Source organism: Zootermopsis nevadensis, unplaced genomic scaffold, assembly GCF_977971745.1.
Source record: "Zootermopsis nevadensis isolate Lab colony 2312 unplaced genomic scaffold, Znev_1.0 Znev_ptg000030l, whole genome shotgun sequence".
In the NCBI taxonomy this organism is placed as follows: Eukaryota; Metazoa; Arthropoda; class Insecta; order Blattodea; family Termopsidae; genus Zootermopsis; species Zootermopsis nevadensis.
The window spans coordinates 22406674-22427258 of NW_028259162.1; the positions used below are offsets into that span (position 1 = coordinate 22406674).

At 41.4% G+C, this 20585-nt stretch overlaps 1 protein-coding gene across 6 annotated transcripts in view; it reads right to left on the reverse strand.

Moving 5' to 3' along the window:
- Positions 1-20585, reverse strand: part of LOC110836352 (protein O-mannosyl-transferase TMTC2) — a 745449-nt gene that overhangs the window by 595422 nt on the left and 129442 nt on the right. For all 6 annotated transcript variants that reach the window (XM_087359005.1, XM_087359009.1, XM_087359004.1 and 3 more), the window contains one exon: positions 16090-16161. The gene's annotated coding sequence lies outside the window, so the exon portion shown is untranslated. The remainder of the gene's footprint in view (positions 1-16089; positions 16162-20585) is intronic.

Here is a 20585-nt window from a genome sequence, read left to right on the forward strand (position 1 = left end):
GTATGCGATTGTCGATTATGCGCATCCTCCGATCGACTTTACATTAAGTCTAATCGATTTTCTGCGACACAGAGCATTGCCTGACAAAACAGTTCACATGCGATTCAGGGCCCAAACCTGAATATCTTACGTAAGGTTTACATTTAATGAAATACAAGTGAACGTCTAAGTCCAGTGAGGTAGGCGAAGCCTGAGGACACTTTTTCAGACCTGTCAAAGTCACGTTCTGCAATGAATCAACGGGGATGTGGCTCCGTTCTGTACATAATTAGTTACCTGTCTATGTTCCACCCTCTGTTATTTCTTGTGGCTGTTACTTCATTCTTACCTGGACCTGACTGTCATGTGACAGTACTTCGAGTCCCGTATTCCGCTCATATTTCATTTCTCCCCCTAAGCTTCTCGTCTTCGGATATCCGTACCTACTTTCACGTGTCACCCTCTTCGCTATTACGCACTGCGTGCATAATTCATACGTGAGCGTCTAGAGACCAGACATATTTAATTTTCTTTTCTCCATGACTCCGGTTTCATACATTTCATGCTACGCAGACAGATCCGCGTGTCTTAGAGTCAGGCAGAAGACTGAAATCCGATGGTAATTACATTTCATGCATAAGTAATAGTCTAATTTAACCACTTCTCCCCTATCTAAAAGCACGAAAGCTGTGTAAATATGGCGGAAGGTGGGGGAGGGGTGATCGCGGCATAGGCAGAACTGGAGTATTTGACTTTCCAGGAATGCGCGTTGAACCTAGTGAGTCACTTGATCGGGAAGCACTTTGGCAGCTTCTCGGCATATTTAATGTGCTGACACAAATCAGGAATTTCAGACTCTAATTTGCCGCGTATCTACAAGGGATTGATTTGTACTGCACAAAACGTGGTAGTTGTGGTGCTTTAAAAGGAAGAATTCCGCGAGGCGAATTTGAAGTTACTATCCGTCACATCTGATGCACGGACGTAGTTAACCGCACATGAAACTGATCACACGCTAAACGCATGATTCACTGGCACAAAGATGCAACGAGAGTTGGATCATTCGTTTCAAAAACACTGACTTCGATTTACGTACTCATGGATCAAGCACGACTATCGATCGTGTCGGGCTGATCCACTCATTAACAGTGCTGAATCTAAAAACAGCCGAAACACTTGTACCAAAAATCGTTACATGCAATTCTGTGGGCAAAGTTTTCTTGTATTTAAGAAGCCTCCTTGTCCTTTACTTTATTCGGATACTCTAAGAATCCTTTCCAAATTTTACGTATCGTGTTACTTAAGTTACCGAAGGCATATCTCAGCACCAGCAATAATAGTAATAACAACAAATATAATAGCTATTAAAAACAAACAGTCTTACTAAAAAAAACTTCGTAATCAGATGCGATAATTCAATGACGTCCTTCTTGGACAGTGAAAGCAGAAAGTCTTCCGATTTGCTATTTCTGACAGTCGTACGACGATCAGCGGCGTTCTGCTGAGCTAGACTTCTGTTTCTTGTAGCCAAGCCTGAGATAAGAAGACAAAGGACGACTACTAATGGGACGAGAAAGAGTGCCTCTCGTCATTACGCCGGACAAAGGTTAGGTTAGGTTAGCATGGAAAGTTGAGTAGAAAACATTTCAAATGCAACGAAGTAGACCACATCCGAAATGGACGCTGATTACTACGCCCATTATTATCGTGAGAAAGAACGAACAGAAGTTTGGCGTGGTCTTCCAGGTTCTGGTGCCGTACCACCTCCATCTTTACGGTTGAAAATAGAGACATGTTCCTCATCCATCGTTTCACTGTCTACTGTCACAGCTCCAAGCGAACGCTAAGTCACAGAGCGATAAATGCATCACATATACGAGGAACACGCGGGCAAAACCAACGATGACAAAACAATAAATTGTCCCCTTTACAGACTGAAGAAGGAAACATGAAGAGCCTCAGAATTTTCAGTGCACAGCGCAATCGAGAACGTGGTTGAATCGAATCGTTCACTGCAGACACAATAAGCACATCTTCAGGAACGGAAACATCGTCCGAGAGGAATCCTCAGCCTCAGGGAGCGAAGGGGGTGGACTGCTAATTTCTCGTCAAAGATTTGCCGTGCAATCGGCAGATGTGAAAACGGTCGTTGAACGAGATCAATAAGCCGCTGTCTACTTTAATCAAAACGCAGAACAAGAGCGCCGTCGTTGGTACCGACTCCGCGAAACATAATCATTACAACAGAAATAAAGCGAAAATATAAAGGCCGAGGGCTCTTTGATATATATATGGTCAGGGGCCGTGGTCTCCGGTTAAATCATAATTAAATCACCTGAGATTTTCAACTAAGGCAAGATGTAATATTCTCACAGTGGGGGCAACCATGGAATTCGTTTCAATGCCATCCAGACACTTTACAAATTGTCCAACTGATTCTGCGGTGGTGAAGTTACGAAATCTGGCACTCGTCGGAGGTGGGACTGCAAGACTGGCGCATGGAACAATAACTAGCACATCTTACAAAAGTTAGGTTAGGTTGCGTAAAATTGTTTACATCCCGTTAAAAAACGCGCATTGAAATTGCTGTTTAAATATTTTCTTTCTCGTTAGTACACCAAGATGTTTAATAACAAATATTTCTTTAACAATAACCTCCTACTTCCTCTGACTTATAAACGGCAGATTCCTTCGATATCAGGCTTAAGCTCCACGTCCCAGGAACGCCACACTTGTTCTGGAGTCGTGACGTATCAGAGCCGCGGAGTCATATCTCAAGGGCGGGATTCGTCCCAAGGCAAAACAAACAACTCACAGCCTAATTACTATTTGCTCTTTCGTCCGTATCTCACATGAAATCCGCCAGAGCATAAGACGTTCTTCATTATTTACCTCTTCAGTTTATTCAGAAGCTGAGACGAGTGTAGAGGATGAATGAGATATGAATGGGTGGTTACGAATCGTGGAATGAAGAAACAGTACGCTGAACCTGACGCAGCTTACGACAGAAGCCTGCATTTACAGGTAAACCTCGATTTGCGCCGGTTCAATTTGAGCCGATTCAGAATAACGCCGATTTTGAAACCAGCAACTCAGAAAGTGAATTTTTTTTTTAATATTATCTATAACGTTTTACAATGTTTCTCGTACTGATTCTTATACTAAATCGTAATTCTTACATCGCTGATTTTGAATAAAAATTATAAATACAGTCATCTCTGCACTCATTGCGAGATAATCTCCTAGAAATCCGCCAACATTGCGCTACAGTCACGTGAGCATTGGTCACTCTTCACAGTGAGTCATTTGCGTTCAGCCTGATAAGGGAGTAAGGAAAAATGCAAATGTTGATCGCCCTGATGACGGAGGCAGTATGACCTCTGAAACGTTGGTAAACATCGACCAGACTACACAGCGCAACAACCCAGAAGACAGAAATCTTCATACTCATCGCCCTGATGATGGAGTCAGTGTGACCTCTGAAACGTTGGTAAACATCGACCACACTACACAGCGCAACAACCCAGAAGACAGAAATCTTCATACTCTGATGACGGAGGCAGTATGACCTCTGAAACGTTGGTTAACATCGACCAGACTACACAGCGCAACAACCCAGAAGACAGAAATCTTCATAATAAAACTTGTCCTTTCTCCTTGAAGCTGGCAATTTCGTGAGACAATTCCACGCCCTTCTGAAAACTAAATTAAAATGTCTTACAAAAAGTCTCTCTCCATTCTGGATACGATCCCAACCCTCGAGGTTAAGAACAAATTACAGTCGTGATTCGTGATCTTCCCTACGCTAACAGGTCCATCGTAAAACATAAAAGACGAAAAGAATCTCTCGATTTCGGCTTTATTCAGGATCTTGTGAATGACTGAACTTAATTTCGTGTATACTTATCCACGATTCCAAGGCGGGATTATTCCAACGGAAGATCACTTATAGAGCGGTGAGGCGTGAAGATTCCATCCCCCACACACACACAGAGGCACAATGATATAGCAGAATCAGAGGAGAAGCTAGACGGCAAAAATTACGGAAATAACTCTGTTTTGTCGACACGCGGTCATATATCACCGTCTCTCTGGTTCCTTCAAGTTAAATCCTTCTAGATTGCGCTCCGTTCCTCAGGGCACAGACGCACAGCGCCAAGGTTGAGCAGTTCACAAAATACTTCAGTTTTCCTCACACTTTTTTCTGGTAAAATTGATTTTAAAAAGTCTAGCGATTAAGAAGCCGTCTTCTTATTTATGTGGCAGGTTCTTAATGAACATGGAACGAATTCATATCGAAGCTACTTTAATATTATACGCCTAATACCCATTCCATAAGCGTCGTGTAAGTCGCCTTACGCGAACGTGTAAGTTTATTTGGTTCCAGACTCTGATATTACAGGCAGAAGCTGGCAAGGTTATGCTCTTACTTTAAACATGATAGCAGGGTGTTGTATGGCGTATTTCGACACTGATTCCATTTGAATATAAGTCAAGTAAGCTCGTAATATTGCCCACACACGGTGCTTTCATCCCATCATCATATGCTGTCATTTCCATGAACGTAATATAAGGTAACAGAATAACAACATTTGATCGGCTTACGCGAAGCTAACATGCAGGAGGTAATCAATAATAGTTTAACCATTCGAAATCCTATAGAACTGTGAGATATGTTATTGGTATTATAAGTAACCAAGTACGGTTCAATTTTCTTTTACGTTCAATTACACTGTTTACAAGAAGGCAATCCTTATCGTGTACCCATGCAAGTGAATGTACTTTGGATCAGTGAAATAACCTTCAGAACCTTCTTTGTAGGTTATTGACAATTGTCTCTTATTTACTGCAGAAATTATATGGCGCCCTTGCAAAATTTCGAACTACGAATAACATTCCTGCAGGTGTCTGACGACAAATGAAAAACTTGTGACTAACGATGTCCTAGTAACTAAATTATAGTATTTTATTTTTTATATCTCAATTGCGTCATGTTTGTGTTTTATTGATACAATATTTTTATTTTCCGTCTATACACAAACTTAAAATAACGTTGTTTAAAATTATTTAAAATTATAACATTCTCAGTAGACACTGCATCTTGTTACATTTTTTATATATTAATATATAATATATATATATATAATTTTATATATTTATATATTAAAATTGATAGACCTGATGATGATGTAATACACATTGAAACATGTCGTCGATATAAAAAATGTAACAAGATGCAGTGTCTACTGAGAATGTTATAATTTTAAATAATTTTAAACAACATTATTTTAAGTTTGTGTATAGACGGAAAATAAAAATATTGTATAAATTATAGTAACAACACTGACTAATAGTCGGGAATGAAGTTAACTTCTGTAGCCAATGAATCGCTGCCGCGCCGGGCGTCGAAACCATGGCACCTTTGACGGCATTCGTCGGTCTGAAATAGACCGACGAATGTCGTTTCACTGTTTCAAAAGTCTTATCAGTCACAAAGCAAACAAAATCAAGAAATATGGAATGTGAACCGCAGGTGACAAATGAGAAATGCATACAGAACTTTTATCGGAAATCCTTCTAGGATGCGACCCCTTGGATGGATAGCTAATAAAAATTGATCTCGGAGTAATGGAGTGCGGAGAGACTGGATGGCGATGGTGTTCCCTGGTGGCATTCTGTCAGCAGGGTGATGAATTTTCGGGTCCTATAAACGCTGTGATTGTCTGCAAAAAAAAATTGAGTAGCCAAAACGTTTTTAAAAAAAGACTACGTTAACGAACCACGGAGTTCGTCACAAATGACGTAATATAATAAGAGACAAGAAACAAAATTATAAACAAGTTACATACAGGCTTTGAAACTAATTCAGTTCTTCCAAAACAATTTGTGAAACAACGCTGTAAATGCTACAAAATGCAAGTTTCATTTATATTCCGACGTGTAAGCAATCTAAAGCGAAACTGATTCATGTACTTGGTTGGAAGTCATCAAGGAAGGGAGCGGTAGTTTAAAATGCCCTGACATTGATGAATTTGTTGTCAATGAACACGTGTGACGCGGGAGCTTATTACGCAAGTAAAAACGTATTCATTATGTGATCCCTGTGGATCCAATATCATCCACAGACGTCGACTGAAATTTTCCATCACTCCAACCAGTGCTTGTTCAGAAACTTTCTCCACAAGAACTGTGATTTCATCTTTCAACTTCTCAGTCATGTGTGGATTATTCCTGTAGACGTTGCTCTACAGCTGACCCCACAGAAAATTATCACAGGGATTCAAATCCGGTCAGCAAGGTGGCCAGTTCCATCCAAGTACAAATCGTCCAGTATATTAAAAAGAGAGATGATCCTGGCATGGAAATGTTCATTCAGGAAACCAAAATACTGCACTCGCCTATTGTGGTCTTGCCCCGTTCTAAAGGATGAATGTTCTTTCCATGTTTAATCCCATGACGTGACGAGTTGGAACAACGTGGCCTTGAAGGAGTTTGGGGTAGCGTTCAACATCGTCCAAGAAGATAGGTCCGACAATTCCAGCCGATGAAATAGCGAACCACACAGTACATTTTTTTCAGAATGAAAATGCTTCTCCAGAATTGCATGGGGATTCTCACTGCCCCAGACACACGTATTCTGTGAACTGAGCTTCGTCGGAGATCCGCACGTAGTGAGCAAATGTTGGATTACATTCCAAATACTGACAACATGAATCACATATCTTCTCAACATCGGTCAGTGCTCGTTGAATCTAAATTTTAGAGCGAAACAATTTTAAGAACTTTCTCATAATGGTTCAGGTCGACGTTTGTTTTAAACCTAGTTCTTGAGACAGCAGTTTTGCATATTTCCTGGGCCACGCGTAAGCGTTTTGTAACGAAATTTAGAAATTTGGCTGTTGTCACAAATTTAATTTATCCATACTCCACATATTCTGAAGACAATTAAGCTAAATACACACTCGTGTTGAGTTCAAAAACCAACATCGTCACTTAATCGCTGGCACATCCAAACGGAAGTCACCAAAACGACGGCGGGAGACGGAAAACAGGCCGAGATGCTGGGTTTTCATCACCACTCCCACCTGCAGATTTACGCTGAAAACGCAGATATTCCTTTCAACTGTCACAGAAGACGTCGGGAAGTTAGCAGAACCTTCAATTCTAAGTCTACCTTCGTCTGTACCTTAAAAGACTTGAGACTTGACGAATGCATGGACAATCGTAGATTTTTGTCTCGCGGCTCCAGTGCGTACGCATCTCACATTTCCTTCGCGAAACCATTGGCCGTCCACTCTCCCAGAAAGTGAACTCGAGGGTCCGCCTTCATAAACGTAGAACGCAAAATAAAAATCAGTACTTACTTTGACAGCGATGCTTTTCCACTCGTCAAAAAAAGATATAAAAGCCACACTAACGTTTCTTTGACATTTTCAGCATCAATTATTTGAGCCAAGCAACCGAATGGGACAGGTGGTCGCTGAACCGTCATAAAAACATACGTCGGCCTCCCCTGAACGACGCACTCTGCGCGATTACATGGATTCAAACGTCTGCGAGTTAGTCGGCGTCTCTCTGTCTTATTCATTGCCTCATCAATATCTTATCTTCCCTAGTAAAAGGAAACGTGCTTTAAAGCTAATTGCGTACGTCGGATTCACTTCCTCCTGAGCGCGTCGTATTTACAAATCTGGTACGTGACTTTAACGGCGCTCTGTAAGATGGGTGATTAGCAAGTCGTTTAACGACGTAGTATAAACTGCAGTGGTTGTTTATCGACTTCTATTGTGGGAGGACAATCGAGATATTGGACTCAACAGCATTTCGAAAAAAAAGCTGTCTTGGACTGTCCCGCATTTCACTGGTTGGACTGAGAAATACCACGGAAAGCCGCAATGAGAACAGTCTGTCATAGCTCTGTAAAATTATAAATTTCATTTCAATCTTATAAATTAAAAAGGTATTAGATGGGGGGAGATGAGTGGTCGGCGCTTTACTCGAAACGTCGATTCTAAGGGGAATGAGCAGTTTTGAAGACCGAACACAGAAGCTGAAATGGTTTGCACACAATGGTCTGTGAGGATGTGTGGACAGCCTTGAAGAGGATCGGCTACAATCCGTAAATGGACTTTGTTGGGGACAACAAGCAGCCTTTGTATTCCAAGACACAAAAAGCTTCCAACAATTCGTATGTTTTGCGTACAGCTGTAACCTTTCTGACTTCTTCCTGAGATCTGTCCATTCACATCCTCGTCCGGGCACCGTTTTTCTACTGACCATTTCTTCGTGGCTTTCCTCAGCTCCCCTACTCGAATGTCGGGATATTTTTCCTTAAACATAAGGCCAAATCGCTTGTCGATCGTCTTCACGTATAATTTGGGTACGAATTACCTACCGCTGCTCTTACAGCGTCTTAGGGGGTGTTGTTTCGTGCTCGACGTTCTGGCGTAACACAGTGAGGACCCTGAGGAAAGTCACTTTCCGACTCCCGCCTGGAAATGAATGACTAACAGCAAAGTGCTACAAGTTTTCCGTGACACAAGTCAAATGTCGCTCCATAAAAAAACTTCTTCGGTGAGCCGTTTCCAGAAACCACCGTCTCTAAACCAAACAAATGACTCCATGACGCAGTCTGCAATTATTCCACTGAGTTACTTCTCCCTATTGTCCCTGTACGTGGTCGTAAGTGTGAAGCTGGCAAAATTCATACCTTAAAGACGTAAACTCCCTGAGTCTCTGACCAATCTCACTCCCAAGTGAGACTCCCTCGTATTCCAGGTCTATTTCGAAAAGGCAGCTACTTTTCTCGTTGCGCCGTGTAGTCTGGTAGACGTTTACCAACGCTACAGAGGTCCCTGCTGCCTCCATCATCAGGGCAATGCGACTCATCGCTGGCAAATTTCTACTAGACTACACGGCGCTACAAGCCAGAGGGCAGAAACTGAAATTATCTTGGCTTTCCTCCTGCTCACGAACTCAACACTACCCTTCCGTTAACACCCGCCTCCAACAACAGACGTTAGGTGGTCCAGTCAAGGGTCTGATTCCGCGTGTACTAAGTGACCGGACACATAAGAGAAACACGTCAGGGTGTTCTGAGTGTTCTGCGCTGATGAACAACGCGTGTGACGTAATAACGAACAGAATTTCAAGTACGAAACACAATATTTAAAACTTCAATGAAGCAGGGAACATGAAAGTGCCACAGATGTTTAAAACTAGCAGGTTATCTCAAGAATTACTGCCCCTGAAGTGTCCTGTTCGAGCCTCGATCCGGAAGCCCATTGTTTCAGTAGTTCAACGCTACCAAAGAGAAAGGCAGTTGATACAATGCCATTACGTAATTAAAAAAACAATTTAATTGTAAATTAGAACCCAATGTTCCTTACGATCGCATTTCTGAGCTCACGCAACGTTTTTATTCATGTACGATTTTAATTCCATTCTAGTTTGTATGCTCTGAACTAATTTACTATTTACATTTAAATTAAACATAAAAGCAATGTTTGAATGTCGTAAAAGAATTCAAAGCAATTTTGTTATAAATTAATCCACTGCAATCCATTTAACTTTGTTATTATAATCTATCCGAACCTAATCGAATAGGATGCATTAAAACGTATATGAAGCCAGCCTACGTGTTCACAGCCTACGTGTTTTGTTTTTAAAACTAATTTCCACAGCCAGTTCGATTCTGTAATTAGGTAAACACGAAAAACTACAATAGGCGTGACGTTGCAGAAAATTTAGATAAAATCGATGCACTGAAAGCAGTCTAATCGGACGTACATGTTGGGATGTCGTGTAGGGAGTACATTACGCTGGCACAAATTCAGTCATGCAAATTAAATACTACAAGTTAAAAAATGTCTTACCTTTGCACTAAATGTTTAACAAATTAATTAATTAATTAATTAAAACCGTCAAATACAGTATGTCATAATCAATATCGAAACAGTTTTATATTCAGATATTTGTCTGTTACCCATTAAATTTCAGCTCTGTTGAGCAAACCTCAAAAGCGTTTCATTTTGATTACCTTAGGAAACGTAAAATCCTGTGCTGGGAGCAGTTACGCGCTGTTTAACTGTTTGTTATTAAAAGTTCGGAGTATCAAATCAACAGAAAGTATCTTTCAACGATAAACTAACATACATAAAATCACGTGCGCTGAATTTGTGAGACATCTAGTGGAAAGCAAATGAGACGTGGAACAGCTCGCTGAACCAACACAATCCCTTTTTTAAAAAAAAAATCGAAAGAAGAAGGCGATGAAATTATGAAGAGAAGCAGAGGAAACGCGAGGTCTGATCGCGTTATAATAATTCATCTCGTGTACCAGGGATCCTACTTAACCGGGCGATAAACTTTGGCACACTCCTTTCTCTTTTATTTGGCGACCAACGCAGATAATCGACGTTTCCCACAGATCCACGCAGCTGATACTCAAATTCTACGCTCCGTTCTTATCAAAGGATCTCTCGCTGCGTGTACCGTTTCAATCCAAGTTTCCTTTATCATGCATCGTCTCTTACTCAATTCCAGAAGCGGGCGTTGTCTTAGCGCGTTATTCTTCAAAGAATCAGTCACTGTGGCCTCAAGACACTTCATGAGTCAATGTCACGCCTTAAGAATTAATTCGACGGGGATCAACATTTCTCGAGCCTCTGATCGACTACTGCAATCGAGGTCTTTCGTCTTTAACCTCACTCCCCGCAGGCAAATGGCGAGATGGAGCTTGAAGTTAGGCTACGACGACTTCTGTCATTACGTTTTCAATTCATCCATTATTCATTAATCATCCTACAGTTCGACGCCTTCATATTCTGAGTTGCATACGTCGTATTTAAATAATTAAGCAAACATGCAAATTAACATATAAACAAAATGAGGTGAAATCGCCTCACACAGCATGATCCCAAAAGTGAGCAGACGCTGAAATTGGTTAAATTACTCTAACCACTGCTTTACCATGCCCAGAGCCGTCCGATGGGCAGGGCGGCCGCCCCGGGCCAAGCTCATCGACGTATGTACGAAACACTTTCTGCACAGCGAGACCTCAAGCGGCCAAGATGTAAATACGTAACAGTCTTTAATAAATACACAGTTTGTCCCTAGCAAAATTAAACTTACAGGTTACCTGCTTCCTTGTTAATCCTCCTTGCACTTACCTATTTATATCTTGTGCACCTAAAAATCCTACTTTTTACCTCAGACCCCAAAACCCCACTGGAGACGTTTGTGAATAGGTTCAGTGGCTTTCAAAATGGGCACATGCAATAGTGGTATTACGGGGGTGTTGCATTGTGGCATACTCTGAAGATGGAGCCAGCATGTTTCTCCGAAGCGTTGGTGTCTACCTACTAGTTCACAGTCCGTTACAACCCAAAATATCAACATTAATCTAGACAGACATCACCATTATACGTTCACTTTACGAACTAAGTATGAAGAAATCACAGGGAATGGAAGTTTCAATTTCACACTCTTTTCGGCACATTGAATCCCATTTGAGAAAGCAACCTTCCCCCCACCAAAGCTCGATGTATTTGAGTTTATACAACGCCCCTACAAGTCCACTCTTGTACCTGGTGATTGTGCGGTAAATCATCAAAATTGTCTGCACATTTCTTGAACATCTTCTTGGAATATCTTGAGAGCAATATCTGTTGAAATCTTAGGATCACTGGAGTCATTTGGCGGGTTATTCTTACAAAGGTTAAACAATAGTTTCAAATAATTCCTATTTCTGTTCTACAATGCCACTTTATCCGCTAATTAGTACTCTCTTCCTATGTATATTGTTCCCAGAGCCTCTTGTAGATCGCTCAGATTCCTATTGTCCGTAAGCCAAACTGCTCGCGAGTATACCAACGCCGTCATCTTCCATAATGAAATTAATCCGGCCGACATCATTATGGTCAGAAGCAAATGTCGATAAAACGTCGAGGGCATTAGAGCCTTGCTTATGAAGCGTTTCTTAATGACCAACGCATTTACTCGTGTGGTAGAATGTCGATTCCTCCTTAAGGCAATGAGCGAGTGACCGCAACACGCGTGGGAAGTTCTCGGGGGCGCATTAGAGTTCAGATTGTTACGATAAGAGTCGTTAGCAGAAAAATCTGCAGGCCTATCGTATGTTAATGCGTACAGTCACAAAATCAGATTACAGCAAGTTGGCTAATGGACTGGCGTAGTCCTACGGATGAATCTCAGTGCAGTATTACATTTTGTAGATGTTGAACTGCCTTAAAATTGCACAATTTTTTTAGGTTTTATTAGGGTCTCACACGAAGGATTACATTTTAGTCAATTTGTTAATAGACGCAACATAATCCGAGCTACTGTCTGACAGCGTCGACAGATAATCCGTAACTCAAAGCTATAAAATTAATCGGCAAAGCATCCGAAGGATATAAACTCGTACATTGGTAAGAGCAACTAGGCAAGTGATGGACCCTGAAAAAGAATCTCAACATCTGCGCAATCATCGTAAAAGTACCCCTTGTAACAAACACGATCAGCACACGCCGTCTCTGACTGTCTGTAGGGGCCCAGTACCGTTTTCTTATCCCCGTCACCCAGAGAGACGCAGACTCTGCGTCTGCACGAAGCTAACGTTCCAAACTCTGAAGCCCAACGGCTCGTGAGTTCATTCGAATTAGCTGTTTCATTTATTGCGTACAACTGTGCTTCCTGGCACATATTACAGGGCCGGAGATGCGACTGTTTCGACACGAGCAAAATGGCTTTCTTTTATTGCGGTAAGTTATATGGGACATCTCTCGCTTCCCCGGGGGAAATGTTCTAATAAAGGCAACAAATAATTTCTAAACACGATACAAAGAAAAAAAGGAACGCAAAGGAAACCATTCTGAGTGCCTGTGAGGCTTGTCCGCGGCCCCAATTTGTGTTTAGTCCCATCTTTATTTAAAATAGTTAGCATCTGTGATGTTAAACAGATGCTAACTTTGTTCTATGAAACAGTGAGTTTTAAGTTCTACGGTCACTTAATTTTGACAAGCTAGAACTTGCACTGAATCGATGACACTGTACAGGGATGTGAGGACTAAGATATTAAATTAAGACATACCGAAAATGCATGTTCCGTATAATAAAAGCCCTGTACTATGAAGCCGAGGGTGGATTAATATTGCAAAAGTGAAGTAATAACTTTCTCGCGTCGCCAAGTATTTGTATTCGGTCAAAGTGACACTGAAAGGGACGGACAGAGATTCGTTCTTCTCCCTAAGACGTTCCCACCCCAAAAAGGTCGCCTGACACCCAAAATCTCCCCATCTGTCTCTGTCATCCCCCTCAATTTCATCCCATTGTCTTCCCTTCTTCCTTCCTGTGTGACATTTCTCGTAACCTGTTGTTCCCATCTTGATTTCAGTCTCCCTCGGGTACAGAACCTCCTCGTTTATTCTTGAAATGTATATATACAGGCTTATTCCCTTGTTTATTAATTTCTTTACAAGATGCCTCGTCTTTAAGCTCCAATTCATTTCTCTCCCCTTTGATGTTCTCCTTTTACAGTCCTCCAAATGACCTTTCGGCTGCCCTGAGATGTCTTTAACAACGCTGTATTAAATTTATCTCCTTGTTCATAAGCAGCAATGATTCAACCTTATCTCCGGTTCTTAGGAATCTTTAATTCTTTCTTTCATTTCGCTGGTTAGCCAGTTTTCTTAATTCCTATCTGTGTTTCATATTTTACTCTCGCCAATTTCACTTCTTGCAATAAACGAAATTCTTTCCGCACTCCTGCTCCATCTTCTCGTGCGTCTTAGCCATTAATAACTTCTGTAAATAGCTTTCCCATCCATTTAATACAACTTTCTCTTCTACTCAAGCTCTCTTTGATCATCTGTGATTCCACACCCTTCTTCTCTCTTACTTCTAATCTACGTTTCTCTGCAGATTAGCGCGCCTGCCTTACTACTTCTAAATCATTCGAAAAATGTTTCCTTGGCTCCTTTAAAGGTAAATCTGGTTATGTAACCTACTACATTTTTCTTATTCCACAGCATCACATCTCTGATCGTTCTCTTCGCCCTATCTTTGAGCCAGTTTCTCCTTCCCCTTCTTGGACGCTGCCCCAACGCTCCTACGTCCAATTGTGTGTGCTTAAAACAGCTTCAATTCTTCTCCCAGCGATCAGATTTGTTCTTTGGTATTTTTAATTTCGTCCTATTCTGGAATTCTTCTCTAATTTATCTCTCTCGTAGTTTAAGCACCTTCCTTTCAAATGTCTAAACTACTTTGATACTTTTAAAATCTGTGACCATTAATAAAACTGACATTAAACATAAACCTAACATCCCTTTTAAGAATGTTTAAATTCCGTAGTCTTTGTTACCATTATCAATTAAAACAGTCCATTTCTGTCCAAACAACGTCTGTTTATCTTACGACTACATTCGTTTCCAAATCCCCCAACCTCAATTACGAATCAATTTCTGATACGTACTGAAGTCAGGCAGAAATTATCCTTCGCTGTTTCTCAAGACCCTCACCAAAGCGCTCCGTCGACTCTCCATGTCCTGTTCTCTTCTGCTAACATCACACGTTTACGACTTGTAACCACGTACGTCGATTTCAGTCAAAATCCTATCACACCCGGCTGATGGAGTGAACATTTCGTTAAAATATATCGATCTTCACACAGTTAGAACTGAATATTGTATTACTCTACAATTCATGAAATGCACATATAATATTCTATTAAGTAAGTGTGCCGAAATCATTATTGCTAAGCCACTTCACCATTCCATTAATTCCGAATCCTTCACTTATTTCTCAATTTCTTTTCACTTAAACCGAGTGCCAGCCCGTCAATGGTTATTATTCCATACATCCACTTAATTCCTTCGATCTGAGCAAGTACACGATGCAAAAGTTAAGACCAAAATGAGGTCAAACTTTCAAAAGTTGATGCAGTTTTGGAAAACTTACATGAAAATGTGGGTATCGGTAGGGTTGGGTAAAATATAAGAAATAAACCTACGAATCTAGGCCAGAGTCGGTCTAGGACATTGCGAGCCAAAGGCGGACAAACCATGGTCCAAAGACGTATGGTGAGAAACAGCGTATACATTTGTATGGCTACAAACGCAAGCCAAATTAGTGGACGTTAGGCCAGCAACACTTTCAGGACCAAGAAAAGGAGATATCTTACACTCAGAACGAATGAGCTTGACACAGATACTGCAAAATACAAATTCCTGGGGGCCTGCACAGAGGCACAGACGATTTTAAGCAGGGTTGGCCAACCTGGACGTAACTTAGTAAAGATGAGAATCTGCTTGGAGATTTCCTCAGTACTGTGAGTAGATGGAATAATTACTTTGTCAGCCATCGAATGCACGTGGGATTAACGATATTAAGCAGACCGGAATACACACAGCTGAGCCGATAACTCTTTCGTGGTTGAGATAACTATCGAAAGGCTGAATCGATATAAATCGCATTCGCCAAATTAACGATATATCACTGGTATCAACTACATACACAAGTTGTATCCAGCATTCTCCTGTCAAGGTTAACACCACACGCGAACTAAATTATTGGGGATCATCAGCGTGGATTTCTACGTAATCGATCAACTACTGACCAGATATTCTGCACTCGTCAGATACCAATGAAAAATTTCGAGGTCAAATGCACTGCTCATCAACTATTTACACAGCTCAAGTAAACTTGCGATTCAGATAGGACGACCGCATTATGAAACATAATCGTGGAATTCGGTGTACCAGTGGAATTAGTTATGGTCATTAAAGCTTGTTTAAATGAAAAATATAGTAAGTTCTGTACAGGCAAATGTTTGTCTCGTGCATTTCCTATTCAGAATGGTCTGACAAATGCAGATGCTTTGCCGCCATTGGTTTCCAAATTTATTTTAGAATATGCCATCACGAGGGTCCAAGGGAACAACCAGTGGTAGGTCTTTAATGGGGCACACATCAGCTCCTTGTTTATGCCGATGACGTTAATGTACAGAACGAGCCAAAAGTCGAGGCCCACAGGTTTTACAATCGAATCATCTTTTTTAAGCAAATGCTCAAATTTCTTCAGCTTACTGACATGACAGCTGCTTGTACTCACCGATGCACGCGGACATAGATTTCGGCACACTCAGACTGGCCTTCCGTCGTCAGTTGCAAAGCCGCATTCCACCTGCAACAATTTTTACTTATATTATAATGTGTTACATTCCTTTGGGGCTCAACTTTTGGCCCAACCTGTACTGGGAGAAAAATAATCGTGGCGAACAGAAAAAGAGACCCTCTGTTGTACGCTAGTACCTGAGAAAGTTGGTCCAAAGAGGATCCGCTGTTTGGAGTAACCTACGGTTTAGCTGGGGTGCGGGTAAATTCTAAAAATTTCGGCATTGTCCCATAATTTGACGTAATCTACCTTCAGTCTCAGGTTCACCCACGCCTATCCCGAAAACTGAAATTAGTCAACGCTCATTTCTGGCATCGAGATTCCGTACCAGCCTTCTTGTATTTAAAGCCATAGACCTACCCACTCAAAATTAAAAATGGCCAACATTCCACATTCTATAAACCGACATAACGAAACGCGTCGGGGGGGGGGGGGGGGGGGTGGAGAGAGAGAGTTTTTTGCAATAAAAATAAATTGAAACCGACTATAAAATAATTTCACTAAACAATATTCTATTTTGTGCCTGTCACACAGTTCAATGGCGCAGAAATTTTTAGTACCAACTAAAAAGTTGACAAAATGGCCTTTCGGCAGCAAAACAAAACCCACATCTGCGTGAACAAACTGAATATTATCTCTGCTTTTTTGGTGCAGATGTCATGTTTAATTCTGCATGAGACCAGTAAAATATTTTCGCGTGCGTTCATATAATTCACAGTCTCGCCTTACTACTCGCATGGTGCTCCGTGGGACTTTCGAGGTCCGGAGGGCAAAACCCGGCTGTTACTTGAGCGGGACACGGCCACGTTCAGCGCCATTGTAGAACATTACAAGTGACATAAAAACGAATTAAAAGCTTTTTCTGGTCCTCAAGGTTGCAACGCTGAGTAGCCTTGTAAGTCGCAACCAACGTTTCGGAGAAATTCATTATCACCATGTCAACCCCGAAGATGAACGCGATACCGAAATTGCATATGCTGGTAACCACCAGGAAGTCAGCACGGTCTCATAACCGAGAAAACCACGATCGACATTATCATCGCAATTAAAACCTCAAAAATTATTAACACCACCGGTTTGTTGAGGACTTTAACAGCTTCTTAACGAACACGCCTATCCGCAGATTTGCTTACAACGAAACACCAAGTATTTATGACGAATCAACTCATTTTCAGCGGAAATTCTCATGGATTTCTAACGAGAGTCGTAATGTTCTTTCATGAAATCGCTCAATAAATCGCGGCACAACTTGGAGGTCTGCATCCGTCGGCGCTAGTATTTCAACACAGGAAACTTCAGGCCAGCCTATGACCCAGGAGATCAGCTAAGCGAATCTCGTACTGGAATTCGTAAAAAACTGCTTTGTGATATTTACAGTCCATGCCTCAAAAGCAATTGTACACGCGGTGATTAAACTAGCCATATCACTGGAAATCCCGTTCCAGTGGCCTACAACGTAGTCAACCACGCTGTCAGCTGAACCATGCGTCACTGACAACGAATCCACGCGTACTTTTACGAGACCTGTTAAACAAATCGGAAAACAAGCAGTGGCGTGTCGAATCTGATATTATGACGATGAAGTCACAAGCAGCGACCACTGTAATGCTTCGTTCAAGAAGCAGATGTTTTCCCACTGAAAAACGAGTTGCAGTTTTCATTTTCGTTGCTGTACAGCGGGCCTTAATTTCATTAAAAGTGTTTTCTGTGACGTTTACACTTTTACGACAGATTACAATTTTTCAGACATTTATATAAAATTACAAGACTCTCTACTAATACTAATTTATTCCAGAACATCCGACGACAAATAATAATGCTTGTGACTATGACAAACTCCTGTAAACAAGAACAAGGAGACGTGGTGTATATTCGCGAAATGACGTCGGAATTTTGTTGTTTGAGACGCAAGTCTCGTGTCAGCCGAAACATTTCATTCTTTGCAAGTCCCGGACAACTTCACGAGGGTGGAGAGAGGCACAACCGGGTCTCGCCACGCCGATGTTCTACTCTACAGTTCGTGGTTGAACACTGTACCTGCAGCAATTTGCTAAATGGAGCGAAGAGGAGCGCGGAGCGCGGAAGCACACGACACTGCGAAATCAGACAAATGACACGAACAGCAGAAGTAAACACAGCTCAGTGTGCCCGGAGCCGTCGACTTAATTATCAAACAAATACACCGCCTTCGCTTCAACACGAACACTCATCTCGCCCGCCCCCAGAGGTCCGCTTAATTTAACTTTAAACTTCTCAAGCGCAGATATTTCTTTCTTGCGTTGTTCTGAACATATAAGCTTCCACTTCATTTAATTTCGAAAACTATAATATGACACGCATATTATTTTTGGCTTTGGAAGCATCGAATAGCGAAGACACTCCGGGAGCGTAGATGTAAAAGGGATAATAATATTAAAATGGATCTGAGAAACACGATCTATCGAACGCTTTAGGCAGACTGTTGTGTCGCCTCGCAATAATTTTGAATGACGAGCTTTTGTCACAACGGTGGGGGCACCTTCGATATCACAGCGGCTAAAAAACTATCGGCTCTTCGACATTTTTACTGATATCTGATAGACGGGCGAGATACAATGTACTCTCCTTATATACTAAGCACTGATAATCATTCACAGTATCTTGTCCGCTGCCTATGGATTACATTGGCACAGACTACGTACGTATACTTAGTTCCAACTTCGTCTGTTTCGACTACATTCGGAGCACACCTTTACAGATTTATACATTTTTACGTGTACCAGCAATGTGTTAGCTTGAATGTAAAACGCATTTCCGACTTCATTCTGCTGCTCATTTGTCATACTTTGTTTGCGTTCTCGTTTCCACTTTGCATATAAGAAGGACACTTTTGCTTGTTCCGAGACTCAAACCTGGTCGTCCCATCTCTTCCGCAGTCTTCGAGAACCTCATCTATTTCTGGACTTAAAATAAAATGTCCTCTGGGGAAGGTTAGCACATCTTCCACTCATCTTCCATTCTGTTTCTCCATTTAGCATGTCTGCGTTTCTCAATATCCATTACAACACTGGCGTCTCAAAATCTGGCTAAGAAATGCAGTTTCATGGCTTCCAGTCTGATATCGTCGTTCATTCTCATACACATGTCATGTCCCAGAATTCCTTTAAATAATTTCTCTTATTGCACTGAAACCACTAATTTTGTTTTCTACAAAAAAAAATTCAATTTACAGAAATTGTTTCCGAAATAAATGTTTAACCTGCTTTATTGTGTGGCTGTCCATTACAATGTTTGTTGTTCTGTAGAAGTATCTGGGACAAAAGACTTTTTTTGGAAATAGCTAATAATTTCCCTTTATGAGGTACATATATTTTGATGTACGTCCAGGCTGTAAGGCAATCCTTTGTCTGCAGGATCTGACTGCTTGCGGATTGTCCTCCGTGAGTAAGTACTCTCGCTACTTAGCCTGTCTAGCTGTTGCCACATGTCTGAGTTCCCCACTGGAGTGTGAAATATTCAAAGTATGCCTTTAAGCGGACACAGCACAAAACAGAAAATCTAAAATTAACAGTGAGCCTCTTCCTTAAACTGTTCTCAGATTTCGCCTCTGGCTGATTATAGTAATTAAAGCCCTCAGCCGCTCGCTAACTTCATTTCTCTCAGTCATTGCCTGAAACAGTTCTGGAGCAAACTCCACCGATTTATCCCAAATTACAGTGCGTCGGTAATCGTAAAATGCTGAGGAACGTGTCAGGCCACTGCACATTTTCACGTTTGTGCACAAATTGTCATCCCAATTCATCGAGGCATGACTAATCGGTTTCAATGGCTCCCCACAGCGTGCAGACAGGACCGGCCATATGTTATATTCTCGAAGGCCAAGAAATGGCCTTCACATCATTTCATCAACTGCTCGTTCTTTCACTGACGGACGGTCTCGTAATCCATACACTTACGCCTCTCTCTGGCATCTTGAAAACATTCGCTGATGGATTCTGTTAGCGACTTAATATCAGTGCCTCAAACACGTTTTCTGAGCTACTATGACATACAAGTCCTCGCCCTGGCACCGATGAATTAAGACCCTCGACATCAAAAATATGTCACAGTCTGGAGGTCGCTTCACATGTACGTTCAGTCACATTCACAGTGATCCTACATTTCCATTCCTTTACCTACATAAAATACCACGGCACAGATAAGATGGTCTAGGGTTACGTCAGATAGGTCCTAATATATAGCAACGCAATATTACAATGTTTCACAAAGGAATTGGCTTTTAATACAGCGAATTCAAGAGCCCGTGGTTTTATAGCTGATTTTCCCCATAAATAAGAATCATGGATATGAAGTTAAAGATAAAATTACAGATATCTTCGTGGATGGCCGTCGTATCGCGGTACAGCCTGCGAACCAGTTACATTTTAACCGATATGGTAGAATATAAATCACAG